Source organism: Crassostrea angulata, chromosome 5 (genome assembly GCF_025612915.1).
Source record: "Crassostrea angulata isolate pt1a10 chromosome 5, ASM2561291v2, whole genome shotgun sequence".
Classification (NCBI taxonomy): domain Eukaryota; kingdom Metazoa; phylum Mollusca; class Bivalvia; order Ostreida; family Ostreidae; genus Magallana; species Magallana angulata.
The window spans coordinates 15,891,816-15,908,047 of record NC_069115.1 but is presented as its reverse complement, the minus strand read 5'-3'; positions in this window follow the sequence as shown (position 1 = coordinate 15,908,047).

Genomic DNA, 16,232 nt, shown 5'->3' with positions numbered 1-16,232 from the left:
TTTTATCAAAGAACCGAGTTCCAGCTTCGTGGATCACCCCACTGTCATGCAGTCTTATGGGTGGAAAATGCCCCAGATTTGAAAACGTCTTCTGAAGATGAAATATGTAACTGGATTGACAGTTATATCACCTGTGAAATTCCCCCTCCAGATGATCCGTTACATGATGAGGTACTGAGTAATCAGCAGCACACTCATTCTGTTGCCTGCAGGAAACATGGCACTTCATGTAGATTTCATTATCCAAAGCCACCATGTGACAAAACTTTATTGTCCAATCCTCAAGCTGATGCCTCCATCATCCATGTTTCAGCTGCTGCTGCAAAAGAAGTATTACCAAAGGTCAATGACGTACTGACTGATGATACAGTAAATGTCTTAGATTTGTCTCTTCAACAAGTCCTGTGTATTGCTCAAGTATCAGAAGAAAATTATTATAATGCTCTCAAATACTCAAAAGCAAGAAAATCTGTTGTACTAAAAAGAAAACCAAGCAGTCTGAACATAAACTGTTATAACAGAGACATTCTACAAGTTTGGAAGGCAAACATGGACTAACAGTTTGTGTGTGATCCATATGCATGCATAACTTACATAGCATCTTATGTAACCAAAGATGAACGAGAACTGTCCCAGATGTTAAAAGAGGCTGCAAAAGAATTAAAAGACGCAGATATAAAGTCCAGATTACAAAAAATTGGAAGTGTTTATCTCAGCAATCGGGAAATTAGTGCGCAAGAAGCCGCTTATAGGCTGCTGAGTATACCTTTAAAGAGATGCAGTTCAAAAATGGTATGGATACCAACAGATCTTCCCGATGAGAGAATTGGTATTTTAAAACCTCAGTCCTTGCTGGATGAACTTGACGATGATGACACAGATATATATGCCTTAGGTATTGTAGAAAAATACAAAAAAGACCAGATAGTCCACTCCTAAATGAACTCTGTCTTTGGGAATTTGCTGCCTGGTATGGTCCTTCATCTCAGTCAAAAAACAGTGATGTTGATTGTGTGCACGACATTAATACCCTTCCGAAAGTAATCAAGCTCAAGGATGGCAGAGGCATCATGAAAAAATACCAGAAACCTGCTATTCCACGATATCATATGTTTTCCGTAAATAAGGAGAGTGAAAATTTTTATCACCAGCAACTTATGCTGTTTATTCCATGGCGAGATGAAGCAACAGACTTCAGGGATAATGATGGTGAGTTTCCATTTGAGGCAATGTTTGAAATAAGAAGAGATGAAATACTTCAAACTAAAGCCCGTCTTGAGCATCACAGTGAACTGGTAGAAGATGCTTTAAGAAACTATAGTGCTAATGGACCTCCTCAACATGCTTGGGATTGTCTTGATCCTGGGGCAGAGCTATCCAGAGCTGATGAAGCAAGGCTTATGCAGGAAGAAGAAACAAGGGAAGCAAATGCAGTTGAAGTTGCTAGAAGACCTGTAACACTGGCTGTCACAACCAAACCTAATGCTCTCAAGGATGTGCAGCTGAGAGAGATCATCCACAGTCTAAACACAAAACAACGACAAGTGTTCACACAAATTATTAGCTGGTGTAAAGACACTGTTGCTGCAAAAAATAGAGAGAAAACACCTCCACCGTTTTATCTCTTTGTTACAGGAGGTGCTGGAACTGGAAAAAGTCAAGTCATTAAAGCTATATATCATCAAGCTTCTAGAATTTTGCAGCAACCTGGTGATAATCCTGATTACCCATCAATACTCCTTACCAGCCCAACTGGAACAGCTTCTTACAATATTGGTGGCACTACCCTTCATGCAGCCCTCCACCTTCCTAAAGGAAGATATTATTGTCTGAGATCAAATCCCTCTATGTTAGCAACATTTCGACTCAGTATGTCGCAACAAAAAATTCTTGTAATTGATGAAGTATCTATGGTTGGAAGGTCCATGTTTGCTCACATTCATCGCAGATTACAGGAGGCCAAAGGAGTAGAAAACACAGGCGCTTTATTTGGAGATGTTAGCATTCTGGCAGTAGGAGACTTTTATCAACTCCCACCAGTCCACCAACATAAGATCTTTGATTTTGAGGCACTGAATCCCAACAGTATGGATCCAGAGGAGCTTGCTGTCATTTTGGCAGGACTTTGGGAGAGGAATTTTGCTATGATAGAGCTAGATGAGAACATGCGACAAAGAGAGGACCGGATATTTGCAGAGATGCTGAATCGACTACGTACTGCTACACATACAGAAGAGGACATATGCACTCTCAAATCTCGAATCATTTCTCCTCTCAGCGAAATTTATCCTCATGATGCTCTACACATCTTTGCCACAAGAAATGATGTCGACCATCACAATGCACAAATGTTGAGCAAGCAAACTGAAGAAAAGATTGAGATTTCATCATTTCCAAATGTTGTAAAAAAAATTGACATTTTACAAATGTTTGGAGGGTTGCCATATTCTCTTATATTATGTAAAAATGCCAGAATAATGCTTATTAAGAATCTTGATGTGTCTGATGGTTTAGTAAATGGAGCAACAGGCAAAATCTTGGACATAATACACAGTGAATCTTCATCATCTTTTCCCAAAGCTATTGTCATTCAGTTTGATAATAGAAAAATTGGCCGAATAGCTAGACAATCATCAAAAATATCACTACAAGGCTATGAATGTGGAGTCCCTATTCTTCCAGCTGAAGTAAAACAAAATGCAGGACGATCAGACTCATCCCCAGAAATAACAAGAATACAATTCCCAGTTGTTCTTTGCTGGGCCTGTACAATACATAAAGTGCAAGGAGCTACTTTGGACAAAGTTGTCGCATCTTTCAAAAAACTTCGAACTAAAGGACAAGCATATGTCGCTGTTAGTCGTGCTACATCACTGCAAGGGCTTTTTTTTACTTGATTTTAAGCCAGAATTAATAAAAGCAGATGACATGGTTTTGAAGGAAATGAATAGGCTTGAAGAACATACTTCATCCACAACTGAAGCATATCAACAACTCTCTGGTCCATCACCCAATATTGTACGTGTGTGCTTTTTTAATGTACAGTCACTTTGGGCTACACACAGAAGAGATGTTGAAAATGACCCATGCATCAACACAGCTTCCATCTTGGCAATGTCAGAAACTTGGCAGCCCAGCATTCAATGCAGTTTAAAAGGATATGGTTACAATATCAGCAGGGGAAGATCATCGGAAAATGGTGGAGGTGTTGTCTTATTTAGTAAAAATTACCCTTTAAAAGAACTGGACTTGCTGATTACAAACTGCAACATTGATGCCATAGCAGCTCACATCCCCTTAAGTAATGACAACAGCTACATAACAGTTTTACTTCTATACTGTCCGCCTCGCACCACTGTCTCTCTTATATGCTGTTGCATTAAAGACTTCATTCAAAGCCACAGAGGAGAGCAAATAATCATTGGAGGAGATTTTAACATCAATCTGAACAAGACTTCCAATTCAGTTGTAAAATTGTTACAAGAAGAAGGGTTTGTTCAAGTTTCTAATGGTCCCACCCACCAAAGTGGTTCCCACATAGACCATATTTGGACAAATTTGCATCCATTACCAACAACTTTTGGGATGTGGACATATTATAGTGACCATAAACAAACCTTTATTGACATTAAAAGATTCTAAATTTGTAAAAGTGTGTGTACATGGTTAATGAATGTATATGTATAATGTTTATATTCTAATTTGATCTTTAAATTGTACCTTTTTGGCTTCATTCATTATTTTATTGCTGTAGTAACATTTAAGAAAATGTTGACCACTGATGGCAGCTACATTTAATGCATATAAAGGTGAATATTTTAATGAATATTACTTGTATTTTATTTCATCCTATGTTAATCCCCTTTATCCTGTGGATATGACTCTTTGGATATTTTTTTGATATCCCTCAGTTGTGACTTTAAAATGGGATTTGCGTAGGCATAATGAAGTAAAATTATGTGGAGTTTTATAAACAGTGTAAACATTGATTGTGGTGTATAAAACATGGGATAAATAGAATCTCATATGATTTGTAGTATAATATGATTTTTATCCAACTTGCGTGTTTTATCCCCTCACTAAGGCTCAAGAAAAAAACACTTTAATTGTTGGATGAAAATTATATCCAACTACAAATCATGAGATCCTATATATTGCAGTTCTATACATATTATGCCGGCTTTTATTTTTCATCATTGTTAATATAAAGAGGATGGAATTCAAAGTTTTTTTCATTTCTCTATATTAATTAATTGTCATAGCGGGGCCCTTCCTGACTGGTCAGTTTTCTAGTTAACCTTATTTTCACACAAATTATGTAAAAAAGAATTAGTACCATTAATTTCTTCAGCCAATTTACTACTGATATCGCCATTTTACTTGCCTTAGATTTTCTCTTAAAAATGATAACCGACCTCGGAAAATGAAGTATGTTAATTTAAGTCGAGATCGAGAGTCGCCATTTTTAAATGTAAACCAACTTGCACCACTTTAATTTACAGGGCTGCTGATGGTGTTTAAAAGAATATCAGAGGCAAGTGAAGTGACGATATCTGTAGTAAAATGTCCAAGGAATTTTTTGGGATCAAATATTTGTACAGAATATGATCGTAAATGAGATTAATCGGTCCAAAACTAGCGCATTTTTTGTGCGCAGTAAATTGCAGGTTTTTACTATGGTAGGCACTGTAGCTTCCAGGTCGTCCATCCGAATTTTTTCAGACCGGGAGCTAAAGTCCTGCAGCTAATAAAAATGTCAATATTCTAATATTTAATCGCACCATTGCGAGCAATTAATAAATATAAGTAACAAGTAACCATTCTTTGAAAATTATTAGCTGATAATTAGGGTCTGAACGTGGTCAAATCGATCACGGCTAATTTTAATGAGTTAATATCAAAATAAGCATTGTGGTGTTCTTTGCGAGATAATAAAACTAAAAATGTAGCCCTGCATCGTCCAAATACTACTCTACTTCGTATCGAAATTGCAGATACTATGCGTATACTTATTCATACAGCGAACACAATGGTCAATTACAGTTTGTTTTATTTTAATCTCAACATTTATATAATTTGTTTTGAAGAGCTATACTCACTTAATAATAATAATTTGCGTCGACGGAAATAGACATTATGTTCTTGTACCATTTTGATATTATGACATGTTGCATGTCAACAGACTTAGCTAAATTAGGCTATAATTGAAGCGACACAATTGTGAAATAACATGTCGTAGGTGTTATAAAAAATATACCTTACATGTTGAAGTTTTGAGATAATGTTTTCAAAAGCTCGTCTTCCAGATTTAGCCATACTTAAAATATCTATTTTCATCAAAGATTACTTTTCAGTCGTTGCAAAACTGTACATAGTGAAAGCGTTATTTTATATCTGAAGATAACAGGGCTTTGTTTCATTTTGTGCTTTCTGAAGTGCATTATTCTTGATTTGTTTAGGATTTTCTGAAGATTCCTTTTCTTGCATTAATCTGTTACTAAGTGTAGAATTGTTTTCATTGAATTACATGATTGTATCATATTCTGATATCGACATGGTCGATATTGTATTTGCAACAAAACCCGTTTGATAAGTGGAGTCCACACTTCTTTTTAAATTGTATTGTTATAACAAATTTGGTTACAACGAAATAACGGATATAGCGAACTTATTTTTAGTCGTTTAGGGGCAAAAGATAAAAAAATATTTACATCTTTTATAACAAATTGTTTTAAACTGTTTAAAGTTGCCTAAACGATTTAACACAAATATCATGAAAACCATTTATTTTTTCATATATTTTTCAATTCTCCATTTATATTTAAAAAATCGTTTAAAAAATGTTGATATTTTTTTACATGTTTACGTTTTTACAATAAACACGTGTGACGTGGTTAAGACTAATTTACGACTTGATTTCAAATGACTGCGGGAACGTCAATTTATAATTAAAAACAATTAAAGGACTATATATTTGAGGCTAAAATGGCCCCCTAAAATGAACATTGTCATTTTACTGTAATTCTTTGTTTAATTTGTACAAATGTACATTTGAAGTTTTTTCATAATTTTCATTTTGATTTTAGTGGCCACAATTTAAAAATATGACATCATAAAGTTTACCCTTTCCCGCCATTTTCTTATTTTTAGCATAAAACGGCTTGGTTTGAAGCAGTGTTTCTTTAAGGAAACATTGAGCGACTGCTTGAACAAACAAAATATTTTTACCAAAGATGTATTTTTCCAATACTTATAAGTGACAACGAGTTCGTTCTTGTTCAAAGAGTCGCTCTATATTTCCCATTCGAAAAACGATATGAAAAATGTCAATTTTTTATTGATTTTGATTGAGTTATAAAAATAGCGTCACTTCTGACGTCATATACTGCCACTGAGTGCATATAAATCAAAAAAATAGGTGGAAAACATATTTCATGTCAACTCTTTTATAAAATAACACAAAAAATTAATGTACATGAATCATTTAAAAAATAGCGAATTATTGGTGCCAAATTAGACTAATGGCATAAAATTATATAGTTTTTTTGTTTGTACTAATTGAGATTGTTCATGCTCACATTAACAAATATTGCCGATTTCCCATGTTAAATAGTACGTTGAAATACCTCTCATAAAGTCTTCACAAGTCTATATACATTTGTATTCCAGTATTTGTTGTTCGTAAATTTTGTGTTTTTCGCTGTTGTAGTGCTATTTATTGACTAAAATTTAAAACTGAATTCATTTTGATAAATGTTAATTGTTGTATGACATTTATATAACACAATAGTAACAATCAATACGCATATCCATTTAACATTGTACATGTTTATATAAGTAGTATGTGTCATCTGTGTATATGCTCGCATCCAACGCACAGGGCGAAAAACAATCTTTAAGCAAGTCCTAAAAGGTGGCTTAAATGTGGCTTAAAGGATATACAATCTTTAAGCCACATTTAAGTCACCTTTAAGCTGAGCTTATAGGTCCTTAATGTCCAAACTTGTTTAAGTCACCTTTAAGCCACCTTTAAGCATCTTTAAGTGGCATTTACGCTCCCTTTAAGTTGTCTTTAAACCATCTCTAAGTTCCCTTTAAGTCAGGTTTGGTCAAGCTGAACAATAAAAACATATATTAAATGCAAAACCTCTTTTATAGGGATGGGAGGGGGTCATCCGAGTGATAATATAATTTCCAAGGAAGGGGGGGGGGGGGTGTTCCAGGCGGTTTTAATTGTCGCTCCATTAAACAGATCGCTATCATCAGCACCGCTCTGATGGACACAGATTGCCGTTATAAAATTCTTTATAATTTTTTGGGGGTTTAAGAATTATTGTAGGGATGAGCGCAGTATCTGTATCTTAATATGTGCATAAAACTAATTAAAGTACGTTTGTTTCCTATTATAAATTAATCGGTGAAAAAAATCTCTCTCTCTCTCTCTCTCTCTCTCAGTTCATCCGGTTATTAAACAAAATAAAGATAATAAACCAAAAATGCATGATTTAATTTGATAATCGGTGTAAGGTTTGTATTTTTTTTTTTCAATTTTCATTATTTCTAACTCTAGATCTGCTAGATGCATGTTAAAGATGATAAGACTCTCAACTGCCTTTGTTGTATCGGGCAGGATATTATTGCTTTGTTTGTCTAGACATAGTTTTGTTCGTTTGTGTATATCTAATTAGAGTCTATTGTTTGTCCAACTTAAGAAAACCCCTGGAACTAACACAGAATATACAAGATATACACAACAGTTGTGTCGTGTGCCCAGGTGCATGTTTGTGTATATCTAATTAAAGTCTATTGTTTGTCCAACTTAAGAAAACCCCTGGAACTAACACAGAATATACAATATATACACAACAGGTGTGTCGTGTGCCCAGGTGCACGTCAGGGTTTCTAAAGGCGTTGAATCTTCGTATGTACGAGTATACAATAAGCCTAGTGAATAAAAGTTAATTTGTATGTACAAGTCATTTGCAATTGCCACATGCAGTAAATACGTCACCGGTAATTGGTAATTTTGTTTGTTATAGAATTGATAGTTTAAAAATCATGTACATACAATTACATGTAAATATTTAAACATATTGGAACGGCGCCGCGATCATGAAAACCGGGAAATTGCGGGAAATTGGACAAATACCCTAATAGTATCAATGCATTTAATAAAAGAAATGATTTCATTTTCTTTCTTACATTTTTATAGCTATAAATTAGATGAACGTATATCTACTCGGTTTAAATTTATTAACTAAGAAAGCCTTCTATAGTGAACCTAACGGTTTCCATTTAGGTATAATATATTTTTGTTCACTGAAGACCAAGTTCCGTATTTCATTCTAAATACATGCATGCATGTAATTTATAAATTAGTTATAATTGATTGTTACAAACTGAATGGTTTGTCAAAATCTTTTCAAGTAAACACATTCAATACATTGATTCAATATCCACTGATATATAGGATATAAAAACCCTCATATATATATAAGTTGCCGTGGCGCAGAGGAAGTGTGGTGATGCTAGTAAACTAAGGGTCCCGGGTTCAATTCTCGCCGTGGGCGGTGTTTTTTGTGTTTTTTTTTTTCATTTTTTTTCTAGTACAAAAACCGTTTTAATACCTTTTCTTTCACAAAGTTAATACATTTTGTTGGATTTAAGCACAATATTGAATTAAAATTTTTTGTAATGGCTAAAAGGTGCCTTAAAGGTAGCTTAAAGGTGGCTTAAAGATGTTTGGACATTAAGGACCTATAAGTTGTCCTTAAAGGTTGCTTAAAGATAGTCTTTAAGCTGCCTTTAAGCCATCTTTACGCTTTCTTTAAGCCACCTTTAAGCAACACATATAGCTTAAAGGTGGCTTAAAGATCGTCTTTAAGCTACCTTTAAACACCTTTAAGCTATCTTTAAGGAGGACTTAAAGATGGTCATTCATCCTGTGATGGATGTCATCAGTCCGAGTAGATGCATACACTAACTGTAAGTACTGTCAAAGAGAATACATGGATTAATATCAAGAGTACGCAACAAACACGCATCTCGTAACCATTTACATTATCATTGCACTGTCGTTCAAATGGCTTATAATTTCGCACGCTACGTCATGAATGAGGAATTAGCTCATCTGAATTTTGGGAGTCTCCTATGCAGTTGCTCTGGCAAACCGAAAGTGAAACAGTGTTTGAAACTAAGCACAAATCATCACCGCTGACAAGATTAAGTTCTTAAAAATAATCGATAGTTTCGATGTAAAGTATCTTGAAGCATTGGTTTTTAAGAAACTTATTTATGAATACCTTGAAAATAATCAGATGTTTAATAGTACGAACAATTTAGATATTTCTTGCAGTAGTATATATTCATACGTCAGAGTTCAAAAAAGTCTCGTTCAACCATTGGCTGTCTCCGTAAATCTCCGACAAGCAGAGAGTCATTCTATATTTAGAGGTCGCATCATCAAGCTATCACGTGACCTAGTGTACACATTCTCTTGCTTGTTTGAGATAAACGGAGACAGCCGAGCATCTGTTTGAACGAGACTAGAGTTCATTATTGCTTGGATCTTTACAACTATTTTAAATATTTCGATTACTTATTCATAGTTAGATGGAAACAGTTCCATCTTTAATCATTACACAACACGATTCATACGGCGGTTTTCTCAAAATTCTTGTCGGTAAAGTCGAGAATTCATATTATAAAAATAAGCAAAATTCAAAAACAGATTATTAACTTCTTGCCAAGCACAGTAAAATGTCGTTGATTTTAAAAAGAATAATAATCGATAACTCAACCCCCGTCAGTACTTCAGTACTTTGATTACATGTATACCCCTACTCCTTTGGAGCGGAATACTGTTAACCATTATGTCTGTCTGTCTGTCTGTTTGTCCTTACGTAACAAAACTTTCTGTCGCATCCTTTTCATTTCAGGATTCAAAATGTTGACACACTCTTTATTAACGTAGATGTATGCCATATGGTGGGATTAAGTTTTTAAATGACGGCTTTTGTTTATAAATAATTTTCAAACAAATCATCGTCAGTGATCTATCAGTAAACATTGATCGCAGATGTTTGAAATTCTAACACTTTCTTTGCTAGGGTATGCCATATGGTGATATCTAGTTTTGTACAAATCAGATCAGCAGTTCCTTGTGAATATGGTTTCCTATTTTACGCTCTCACGAGAACAAGCATACTAGACCTTTTTTGTCTTCAACCAAAAGGAAGGGCTTTTCGACAGCTCGTTAAACCCCTTTTTAATTCTAATTTTTTTTTCTTAAAACTGTATATAATAATATGAGAACAAATGTCATAAACATATACCCACACATTTACTTCTTAGAAATTAAATACCCAAAGATAGACAACTCCAGAATTTTATATCCAAATATATCTTTTATTTCTTGAAGAAAATTTTAAAAAATTCATATGAAAGTAAATATTTATGATTCAAGACGTTTGGTGTGCCAAAAGCTCTATTGCTTATCATTCAGTGAACAAAGAGAGCTAACTATTGAAATTTAATTTTTTTTGAATTGTGATAAAGTTTTCATTTTAAGACCCTTAAAACCCCTATAAGGAGTCAAAAAGTGGCCCCTCGGACCATAATTTTCAATTGTACTCTTTATTTTGAACTATTAACTAAAAGGATTTTGAAAATCGGATGAACAATAAAAAAGTTTCACCTAATGGGCTGTTTTGAATATTGACCCCTTCAGATCCCATATTTTTTAGAATTTTTTTTCAACGACCTTTTCCGGTCTGCGCATTTGGTCCCTTATTGCAAATATTTAATATAGAAATATTTGCTTGAAAACTGTTTGAGAAAACGTTACACACGTGAATTTAATTTAACAAAGAAACTCCCATAGAACTCCCATAGAAACTCCCATTTTTATCGGCTCATAAAACTGGAAGTACTCAATACTATTTAATGAAATTTGGAATATATCTTAATTACTTCTATCTAAACAATATCTACTCGTCATATAAAATTCCTAAGCTTTTCTGCATTTTTTGTTTTTTCATCCCCCCTTTTCTCAAGTTTGAGGCCTAAAATCTCAAAACTGATAAGAGATAGAAACGCTTTGCTACTAAACTTTTTGTACATCTGGATAAGAAAAATATAGTTCTAAGATTTCAACGAATTTCTTCAAGAAATTAAAACAATATATTGATTCTTTTAATTTCTAGTATGTTGCTTGTGTAAACCGGAAGTACAGGAACCGGAAGTCGAAAACAATACATACGCGTTTAATAAAGAAATGCTTTAAGACTTTTGCATTATTGTTTCAATATGTCTTTCCGTTTTCAAAAAATCGCTGACGAAAGTACATTGTATATTACTACTGACACAACGTACACAGATATGCACTATCCAACCCTTTAACCTCTGTTCACTTTCAAATACAATCTAGTGAGATCACGGTGGTTTTCTTGCACATGATCAGACAGAATTTTTCGAAATTTCGACCCACAATACAATTCCAAGCATGATATCAAGATTTCGCGAGAATCAAGGTAAAACTTTGGAGAACCAGAAAAAATGTGTTATTTCAAAATGAAATGCTTTTTAATTAGAAAAACAGTATTGTATAGTGTTATTTTCGCCCCGTGTAGTTTTCGTCGTTTCACGCTTGCAAACAGTTTCGCCCCGTCTTGAATTCACCCAGACACAGTTGTGTTTGAAGACAGATAGCCTGAGACTTTTGAAATCGCTCAGTCTTTAATTGGCCCATTGACATCGTAGGCAAAAGGCCAGCCATTAAAACCCGGAGGCGAATATTTCCCTGCATACAGTATACTACAGGTAGTTTTAATTTTTGGGGGCGGGGGGGGGGGGGGTTTAGGTGGGTCGCGGGTTTACCCCATAAAAAATCTCACGAGAAAACATACCCTGAAAATTTGTCCAATCGTACTGTAGTATTTACAGCTCATTATATAAAATATTCATCAAACTACGCCATTTTTATGTAACACATCCTTGAACTTGGTATTGTTGATGGTGCTGTTTTGACGCTTTTCTAATGATTACATAGGAAAATGGGCATCTTTTGAGATGAGTTATTTTGAAAAATTGCAGGTAGTAACTTTTAAACAATTTAGACAAATTTATCAATTGTTTCTGTGCGTAAAGAAAAAAGGTGATTTTAAATAAATTTATGTTAAAAAATGATCTGTGTTCTCGCTAGATTTTATCTTTATTTTAGATAATTTTACCGAAAATTGCCGTAATTTCCGTATTTGACCTATCTCAATTCTCTAGTTTTAATGCACAAATCAATCATTGAATATTTTAATAGTCAGTGTTTTGATGACAAATTTTAGTGAATTTAGGGACCAAAAATAATCTCATTATCTGTCCATACAAGTGAAATATTCTCGAGATAAACTGATTTTCTTATTTAAGAAAATATGTTTACATTACTTTTTAATTCATGTTTTATGAATACATTTAGAATAAGGGAGTAAAACGTTAAAATACTTCATGCTGAGAAAGAACAAGGGACGTTATTAGCCGTATTTGGCCACAAAATTTATCATATTTTCAACGTCTTCGTTTTGTTTTTTGATGTAGTGCATTGTACTAAGTTCGATACTGGCTAAATTCTACAGCCACCAAAATGACGTCATTTTTCATTATGACGTCACTAGTGTACGCTAAACATGGAATGATCTCCAAAAATCGTTATAATATATAGAAATAATATGTTTTACGGTGTGACCGTTGGGGCGAGCGCAGAAGGAACCACACATCTGTCATCATTGTTAAATGCAACCCGTGGTCTTGCCCTAACCAAAAAACTTCGGCTTTGTCTCGAAAACTTTTACCACCGCAAGGAACCCGAAGTAATCTTTTATTCCAATGGCCCCTTCCTAGTCTTATACACTTAAACAAACTACCACTGAGCATTAATAAAATGTTAAACAGACTTACATTGTATTAAAATATTTTGATAAACACAACGCCGTTTTTTTTTTATGTAGATACGTACAATTTATGTTTTATCTTTTCTTTACCTTTTAATAATGATCATTAAAATCAGTAAAAAATAAATTTTGTCTTGTTATTTCTCATTTTGTTCCTTGTTGTAACCTGTGTTTTAATTATTTTCCTCTGTGCAGGCACGTAGCATCGTTTTTGAAAGTGGGGGGGGGGGGGGGGAGCATACCCATCCAAAAATTTAAAGTTTCTAAAAATCTTCAAAATCCTATTCCGGGGGGGGGGGGGGGGGGAGGGGTAGACTCAACTATACTTCCAAAAATAGTTGATCCCTACCAAATTTTTTTTTCCTCCAAATCATGAAATTCCTAGTCCGTGGGGGGGGGGGGGGGACTTCCATTTGACTACTCATTTCCTTATTATCATATCAATTTCTTACTAACTTCCAAAAAAGTGGGGGACCAACTCCATTTTTATTCATTATTTTATATGTTAATTTTAAAAAATTTCTTCCTGCGAGAAAAAGTGCCTGCCCCCCCCCCCCCCCCCCCCCCCCCCCCCCCACCCCGATGCTACGTGCCTGTCTGTGACATTATTTTTGTTTGAAATCTGTTTCATGTTTGTACGCTATATAAGCGTTGTAGACATGTGCCCTCACCCCTTTCTTATTGTGTGATATCCAATATCATTTGACCACATATGCAACTATATAACAATTACATGTACCGGTAGATATTTTAACAGTTTAATTCTTTTCTTTTATCTATTCATTACAAAATGACGTGGCTGCACGTAGATCTAATAATGATTAGACTTTTCTTTCTTCATAATTTTTTGTCACCTACCTAACGTATGCATATATGATTGGATCAATATGACAATAAATTTAGCAGGTAACTTGCATGTGTATTTACTAAGCCAAAAAAATCATCAAAACAAAACTAATCAGCCAAAGAGTCACCGTTAACACTGATACTGAGTACTTCCTACATGATCCAGTACATATGTTTGATCCACCTCTAAATGTAACGCGAGATCTTTGTGACGTCATAGTTAACATTCCTTTGCGCTCGACAGTTTTCGTAAATTGTCGGACAAATTCGGAGAAGGAAATGACGTCATATGTCAGCAAAAGTTCAGGTTTTTTTACGTAAGCTTAGGTGTTGTTTACTGTAATGTTTTAGAAGGATTTTTTTTATTGTTAAACGAAAAAAGATGTATGCGATGTAGAGGTAAAAATTTTCCGTAGAAACACTTCCTATTCCACCATGTTGCTATGCACCGCAAAGGATCACTGGGATAGTAGAACGTTTTTACGCGGGTCCACAAAATTTTCTTTGAACAATGTGCAGATTTCAACTCGAATTTCCTCCGTTCGTACACGTTGTCTATGGAGCTCGCTGCGCTCGCTATGAATAATCTTTGCTGAAATTAAAACCTTTCACATGCATTAACCACTTTTATATTTAACATACTTATTTTCTGTATCAGAACAAATTCATAAACTGAAAATGGTGACGGTTAATAACTGTGAACAATGTAAATTTTAGAAAAAAGGATTAGAAAATTGCACATTTAAACAACGTTAATCAAACAACGCGATCCGACACGGACAGTTACTCGGCGTAACACGCGGTTTTTACCGGTGAAAAAGGTTTTATCTTATAAAAATCTAAAATAATTTTTTGTATACGTAAGAGAAGCCAAAAGGAAAATAGAAATGGCAACCGAAAAATAAATAAATTGATATATAAATAAATGGAAAATAACAACACACATACACTATTTAGATGTAAATGAATATATAAAATTTTTACAGTGGATTTTTGTTGAGATCATAACTGAAAATAATCGGCGACATACATGTATTGAAAGGATTGATGAAAGCACTAATGATTTCCTCTTTAAGTAAACAGTTTATGTTTAAGTCCATTTATATCCATCATATGTGATCGAAGTAGTTTAATCAATCGTAAAACCAGAACAGGCGTTAGACATATTGTCTTCCGTGATCTTTTCTTACTTTCGACTAATTTATTGTTTATATTTACATCTTTCTATCAACAAATTAATAAATTGGTTGAAAAAAGTCAGAAAAATTAACAAAATCATTGTTACGTACATCAGTACGTTAGGTATAAGAAACAGCCAAATCGTCTCCTATTGGAATTTGATTCTGACATCACCATGATTATTTCGTGTAGTCCGGGATTTTTCTTAGGTTGATGAAGGTTTCGACCGATGGATAAACTAGTAAGAACTGGATCGTTTATATTTCAGTTCTGTCAATTTCAACAGAGCTATGAATGTACAATCCATTTTCGTAATAAAATAGAGGGAATCATACTTTGTGGATGTAAATAATATATGATATTCATTTACCTCTACTGGCTTTCGAGTATTTCTCTGCAGTACGGATTCCCTAACTATGTCCGGTTAGTTAATACGAAATTCTTATTCTAAACAAAGGGAATGGAAAGTTTTGTAATAAATACTTATACCAAAAAAAAAAAAATAAAATGTTTGGTTGTGTTAAAATCCAGTTAAGCCTGTCCGTCATGTTTATGACGCCGCGTTTAAGGCTTCGTATAATGTCGACGTTTCGTTTTAAAAAGGCGCCGTGTTTATCGTAAAATGTATCATACTTACACTAAAGTTATATGAATAAATCATATATCATTGAGTTTTGTTTATTCTTGGCTTTTGAAAATGGTAACAGATTTGTTTAGTTGCTATTAAAGATATTAAATTAAAATTACTTTTGCCCTCTTATTCTAAATCAGAGAATATTTTTTATATCTAAAATTTTGACGAAAGGCTGGTAAAAAATTTTTAAGTGGCTTCCCCATTTCCACTTTCTTGTTAATGATAATATATGCAAGTAGTCTTAAATCTAGAAAACGGATGATATCCGTAAGATATGGACTTTTATTTGGATTATTAAAATCTTTACAACTTATTTAGAAAATTTAATTCCCCGGCTTTGCTCCTCCCTATTTTCGGTCAAAATAGTTACGAGATACTTACTATTAACGCTTGTAAACTTTATTACCGACCCAAACTATTTTACAGATCTCTTTCCCCCTCTCAAAAGTTCAAGAATACATGACTGTCATTACTGAGCTTTTATGTACAGTTTCACATAGAGTTAAAAAGTAACAGTCAAATTCTTGGTAATAATCTACGTAAATATGATGTATTGCTTCCAATCTGCATTTCTAACTTACGATTCTTACATGAAAACTAAGACTTGGTATGAATTACTACTACAGTATTTA